The following is a 6,712-nucleotide window of genomic DNA, read 5'->3' on the forward strand; positions in this document are numbered from 1 at the left end:
TGTGATGGTGTTTGATTAAACACATTATTTTTTATAAAAAAAAGTTTTTTAAAAATTTATGATATAGAAAAGTTATAAATATTTGTGTGATTGTAAATGATCTCATTAAGAGTAAAATCAGAATTTAAAAATTAAATTGTTACTAAACACAAAAAGATGTCATTTTTTGGACTGATAAAAATAATGTCATATAAATTGGACGGAGAATATATAAATTAACAAAACATCCAAATCACCTTATAACTCCCTTTGTTTCAATGTTATTTGTCTTATTTTTCTTTTTAGTTCGTTTCATAAAAATGTCTCTTTTCTTTTTCAACAACTCCTTAATTTATAAATTTTCACAAGACATATTTAAGACCATAAAATTAAGGGCATTTTGGTTCCTTCTAGTATCTTTAGAATAAGATTATAACATTTAAAAATCTTCTTTCTTATTTTTTTTTTTGTGTCAACTCAAAATCAGTCAAACATCTTGAACCGAAGAAAGTATAAAATTTCACATCTTTTTGCGTTTCTCCTTTACATTTTCTTTTTGGGTTGGGGGTTGGGGAGGAGTTCTTTTAGAAATCGGTCCTTTTACTAGGACCACTACTCTCTCTTGTTTTATGAACATATATGATCCTTGAAAATGACACACTAAACCTAAAAATTAGAAGCATAATTTCATTATTAGATACGAATTTTCTAATTAACAATATTTACTTGATGAATTGTGTATATATAAATCAATAAGGTGAAGTGAAAATTTGCACTTCAGTAATAGTTTAAGTGATTCCAAATCAAAGAGTGAAGAAGTAGGACCATACAATCTTCCCAAACCAATCTTGTAATTAATAAAAGATAAATATTATACTCTTCTATTTAGACTAACCGAATTTTTGTTTGTTTGATAGAAGTCACATCTCTAATTGAGTCTAAATTTTCTAGTAGCCAAACAATATTTCCATTGCCACATGGTAATGGTTATTGAACAATAAGAAAGGCAAGATGATGAGTTTCTATATTATTAAAGTAGCAATTCCTTTGGTAGCATAGACAATGGCATAGCCTTCTAAAGGTGAGTGAATGTGGCACTTTTTAGAGCAAATTAAAACCAATTAAGTGAAGCACTAAAAGGACTTTTAAACTTAATGTCTATCTTGTTCTTTGGGTATATATTAAAAGTGGAAGGTGATGGCATCACAATATATCCCCCAACCCCACCCCCACCCCTTAATTTAACCTTTTATCAATAATTGTTATCATCATGAGTCCATGACTATTATCTCATCCACTTTTTATGAGATTTTCTTTCTGTAGTGCATGAAGGAAAATGAGGAAGATTAGTATATCAATTGGTTGGTTATTAGAATTTTTATTTTATTATTGAGACTTCAATGTCCCATTTTGTAATTTCCTTCCAATCTTTTCTGTTTAAAAAGGAAAATAGAGTGTAAGAGTGATTTTCTTTCTCTTTTTTTCTTAGTTTCAAGTGGGAAGTTGTCTTTTTTTTTTGGAGGGGGGTTCATTCGGTGTTCGGAATCTGCATTGAAGCATCGATTAAATTTGAATCGCACACTGTAGGGCTCATTCAAGAGTTGGCTCCCAACAAAAAAAATTCATACCCAAGATTCAAATCCGAGATCTCTGGTTAAAGGTGAAATAGTACCACCACTGCATCACAACCATGTAAGTGGATAATAGTCAAATAGGCAATTCATAAAAGTGCTACTTCTCAAATGATCGATTAAAATGAAAAAGATAATGTTTCTTGACTTTTACCAAAGTGTGTCAAAATGTCACTTTTCCAAACTTCAGGGACCTAAATGAAAAGCATACATGTAGACTTCTTACAAGTTACAAAAACCGCATAATACAAGGCGAGATTCTCGCGGGTGAACGCCAAAAAAGCACTCCTATATATCACGAAAGAATTTACTTAGTGATCTTATTAGTAACTTACGTATTATTTGAATTTGTACTACGCTTTATATAACTTAAAAATCTATCAATCCTTCTTTTCGATTCACACTCAGTATCATGGATGTCGTCAACAGACTTGTCAAGAGAGAAAGTGTCAAAAATAGTGACGGAGCTAAAATATTCATCAAGAAGGTTCAAAATATAAAGAAGTAAACACACTAAGAAGCTAAAAAGATCAACCTCTGTTTTATATACATTTTTTAAAAAAAAAATCACTTAAATAGATAATGTAGTTTTCCATCATCGTAAAAAAAGTGACGATACAATAAAAAACATACCTACATACATACATAAATCATAATCCATGGCATATTGTATCTGCAACTACTGATCTAAATGTCTGAATTGAAAACAAAAGACTGGGATTTCGATGTAACTATATACAGTGCATATTACTCCATGTTCTAAAAAGATTTACCTTTTTTCTTTTTTGAAAACAATTTAATTTAAGTTTTTCACGTGTTTAATGTCACAAAATTAAAGAATATTTTTATATATTTAACATAATTTAAATTTAAAATAATAAAATTAAAAAAATATTTTTTATTTTCTTAAATTATATATCAAATCAAATTAAATAATAGTATCAAATCAAATTAAATTATAAGAGAAAGTGGATGAAAAAGGGAGGGAGGGGACCCAAATAAATTCATTCAATGATTTCGTAATCGATTGCTTTATGATTGCACATTTATCGATGACTAGACACACTATTTATTTTTCTCTTTAATTAACCAAGCAGCACTGTCTCTACTCTTAACACATACATATCTCCTTTAACTTGTCTCAAATTTTTATTTGGGCAGTATGTATGTATATTTTTTTTTTATTTGGGCAGTATGTATGTATGCTTTCAGCTGTGGTCTCGTCGGTCTGTTACTACTTTATTATTTCTATCTTCATTTATATGACGTATTGTTATTCAGATCATGATCTTAACGGTTTAAATTTAGTATTTTAGATGTTGTGCTGTCCGATCTTTTAAGCTTCAGTTTAGTTAGCTAGTATGATCTGTGGTTAACTCGATCGAATACGGTATCGAGTGTCAGTTGCACCTTCCCTAATTTAACTGTCTTGTTCAATTTTAAACGTTTTAACTTCATTTTTATGTATCATATAAAAAAAATTACCCAATAAATATTTGTCGTGTGTTAGATAAATATTCCAGAAAGTAAAAAAATATATTCAATTAAATAACTTTCTCTAAGTCATCTGAATTTACTTTGCATTTATATTAGTTGTATCAATTTATATATCATCTTTAAGCAATATAAGAATAAACATTAATGAGCTATCGAGTTTATGTTACGATGAATATACCGATCTGTTTCAATTTATGTGGAATCAACAAAATATTTGATATCATTCGAATAATTATAATTCTAAATTTTGATATGATATCGTTCTCCTCAATATAACTCTTTACTTGTTATTTTGATATTTCATTTAATCCTTTATAACGTAGAATATAATTGATATTTAAAATTTTATATAAAAAATTTGAATTATACAAATCAAAATAAAAAGAATATTATCTTTAGCATGAAGAGAGTTAAATAGAAAGGGGGTAGATGAGGAAAATAAATGGATGAGCAAAGTAGATGGAGGAAAAAATGAGATTGAAGAGAAGATAGAGAAAATAAATAGAGGAGAATGTTGTTAACGATAAAATGTTGAATATTAACATTAAAAGGGATCTCCTGCGCATTTTAAAAAGTGAATAATTTCATTAACTTACTCGATTAACATTTTATGTTTAAATGGTACAATAAAAGTGAAATTAGAGGGTTAAAATAAAAAATTCAGGATTGAATAGCAATACTAAAATGAAATTTTAAAACAAGTTAAAAGGGCTATATATGTGTTCGGCCTTCTTAATTCTTTCATTTCTTTTTTTTGGTAACTAACTGTAGTATTTAATTATCAAGAACAAACATTAAAAAACAAGCAGCTATCACAGCATGCTTTTGTTCTCAAACTTAAGACTTAGTAGACAAGAGCTTTAACATTTCTATTGCTCAGAAAGCAAAGCTATTCAATGCATTCCTTATGCTGAACTTAGATCTAACAATAGTGATATAGGCTATCTCTTTGGCCATATACTCTACATTGCTACTCTTTTTTTCAAAAACTCGATTGTTTCTCTCAATCCATATCCCATACACACATTCTGCCATGATGATCTTAAAGATTTGAGGTGCTACAGACTTTTCTTTTTCATGCTGGATACTCCATTTCAAAAACTGATCCCAGTTAGCAGGAACAAGACCATGGTTCCATGCAAGTAACCTCTTCCATAGGTCGATTGAGAATTGGCATTGAACAAACAAATGCTCTATGATTTCATCTGTCATTTGGCAAGCATACACTTCTTGGACACATCCATTCCCCATTTAGCTAATTGATCTACAGTTAATAATCTCCTGTGGAGCATGAGCCACATGATAAAATAAGCTTTAGGTCTGGCTGCATTCTTGAATATAAGGCATTTCCACTGCATTCTTGGTTGCTCCCCTAGTATTTGTAGGTATGTTTGCCTTATCTTGCTACCTCTTTTACTCCTTGCCTATTGCATTTGATCAGCTATATGTTTAGCTTCCATGACTTCCATGACCATCCAACTAGCTTGTCTTGGTATTTGTCATATATTTTGACCCTTTATATAGAAGTTATGGATTCATTTTATAACTTATCTTCCTTGTGTGCAAGATCCCAACATATTTTAGCTATTGCTGCCTTATTCCACAGCTAAAATTAAGTATTCACATACCTCCTGTTGCTTTGGGACAACAGACTCTATCCTAGGCAACTAGAGCCTTCTTGGTCAAATGACCTTCCCCAGACCATAAGTAGCTTCTACATAAGCCTTCAATTAACTTGATAATCTTTGTAGGTATAATAAACAGTTATGGCTAGTATAATTGAATCCCAAATAACCCAGTTTATACTAATTGTGCTCTGCCAGCATAAGACAGCTTTCTAGATTACCAAGAGTTGATCCTTGCCATTATTTTCTCAATGAGAGGATATCATTACAGTATAGATAGCTTCTTTGTGGATAATGGAATCTCAAGATACTTAAAAGGTAGTTATCCCACTGAGTATTCAAGTTGTTGTGTGATTTATTGTTTATCCTCTAGTGCCACCCTTCCAAAATAGATGGAGCTTTTGTTCAAGTTAGCTTGCAGCCATGAAATCTGAGAAAATTGAGAGAAGCATTGTTGTAAGGCCTTTATAGAGTTTAGTTCACCTCTAGAAAAGATTACGAGGTCATCTGCAAAGCATAGATGTGTAATTTTCAATTTAGAACACCTTGGATGGAATTTGAAAGTTTTAACATTCTTGAGTCCATTGAGTGATCTGCTGAGGTACTCCATTGCAATGACAAATAAAAATGGAGATATTGAATTCCCTTGTCTGAGTCCTTTAGCAGCTGCAAACGCCTGAGAGGTATTCTCATTCACAACAATAGAGTGGCTAACTGTCTTTACACAAATCATTACCCATTGAGTAAACATATCAGGAAATCCCAGCTCCTTCATCACTTATTCTAAAAAGCCCCATTCTACTGGCTCATAAGATTTCTGAAGGTCGATTTTCAACATACATCTAAGTGAAATATTCTTCCTTGTGTAAGCTTTAACCAACTCATGAGCAAGCAGTATATTATCAGAAATTTTTCTCCCTAGGATAAATCCGACTTGGCTTTCACTTGTGATAGTATGGATAACATCATATAGCCTTTTAGTCAATACCTTGCAGATGATTTTATATAACACAGTACAGCATGCAATAGGTCTGAACTCTTTCACATTATTGGGACTATTCACTATTGGGACAAGGGATACTAAGGTGCAGTTAACAGGTTTATAAACCTTTTCAGTAGAGAAAAAACTTTGTACTGCATCAATAACTGCATGTTTGATGATCTGTTGTGCTTGTTTAAAGAAAAATCCATTATAATCATCAATACCTAGTGTCTTGTCATTTCCAATGGACTGCAATCTTGTATATATCTCCTCCTCTGATATGTCTGCACATAGTTTAATTCTTTATTGTCTAGTCAACACTGGACCCTTTTTCATAACCTGAATATCTATGGCTAGTAGATTGGTTGCTGAGGTTCCCATAAGCCCCTTATAGAATTGGAAAATTCCATTTTGAATATCGTTAAGCTCATACAATCCTTTTTTCTGAAAGGGAGGTAATGTTCCTTATTTGTTTCTTCTGATTTCTCTCTTTTATGATAGCACTGAAATATTTCTTGTTAGCATCTCCTAGCTGAATTCATTTTAATCTTGACTTTTATTTTAATACACTCTCTTCTATTAAAGATCAATTTTCTTGCTTCATCAACATCTCCTTTTCTTGGTCAATTAATTCATCAGTAACTTGGAGGGCTATATGCTCTTATATTCTATTAATATCCTCTCTGGTCTTTTATATCCTCTTGTTAATATATTTGAATTCAGAATTATTTAGCTCCCTCAATCCATGTTGTAGGTCCTTTATCTTGAACCACACACTTTTCATGCTGTTAGTGCTAAACTTCTTCTACCAAGTGGTGTCAATCATAAACAAGAAGGTGTCATGTTCAGCCCACACATTGAAGAACTTGAAGTTCACTTTACTACAGTTCTGAGGTTCTTGCAGAGTGAGCACCATAAGGCAATGATCATAAATACCATAGTTCTCATAGCCAGTGGTAACATGTCCTCATTGTACCATCCACTTATAATTACCAAAG

This window comes from Solanum dulcamara, chromosome 5 (assembly GCF_947179165.1).
Source record: "Solanum dulcamara chromosome 5, daSolDulc1.2, whole genome shotgun sequence".
NCBI lineage: Eukaryota > Viridiplantae > Streptophyta > Magnoliopsida > Solanales > Solanaceae > Solanum > Solanum dulcamara.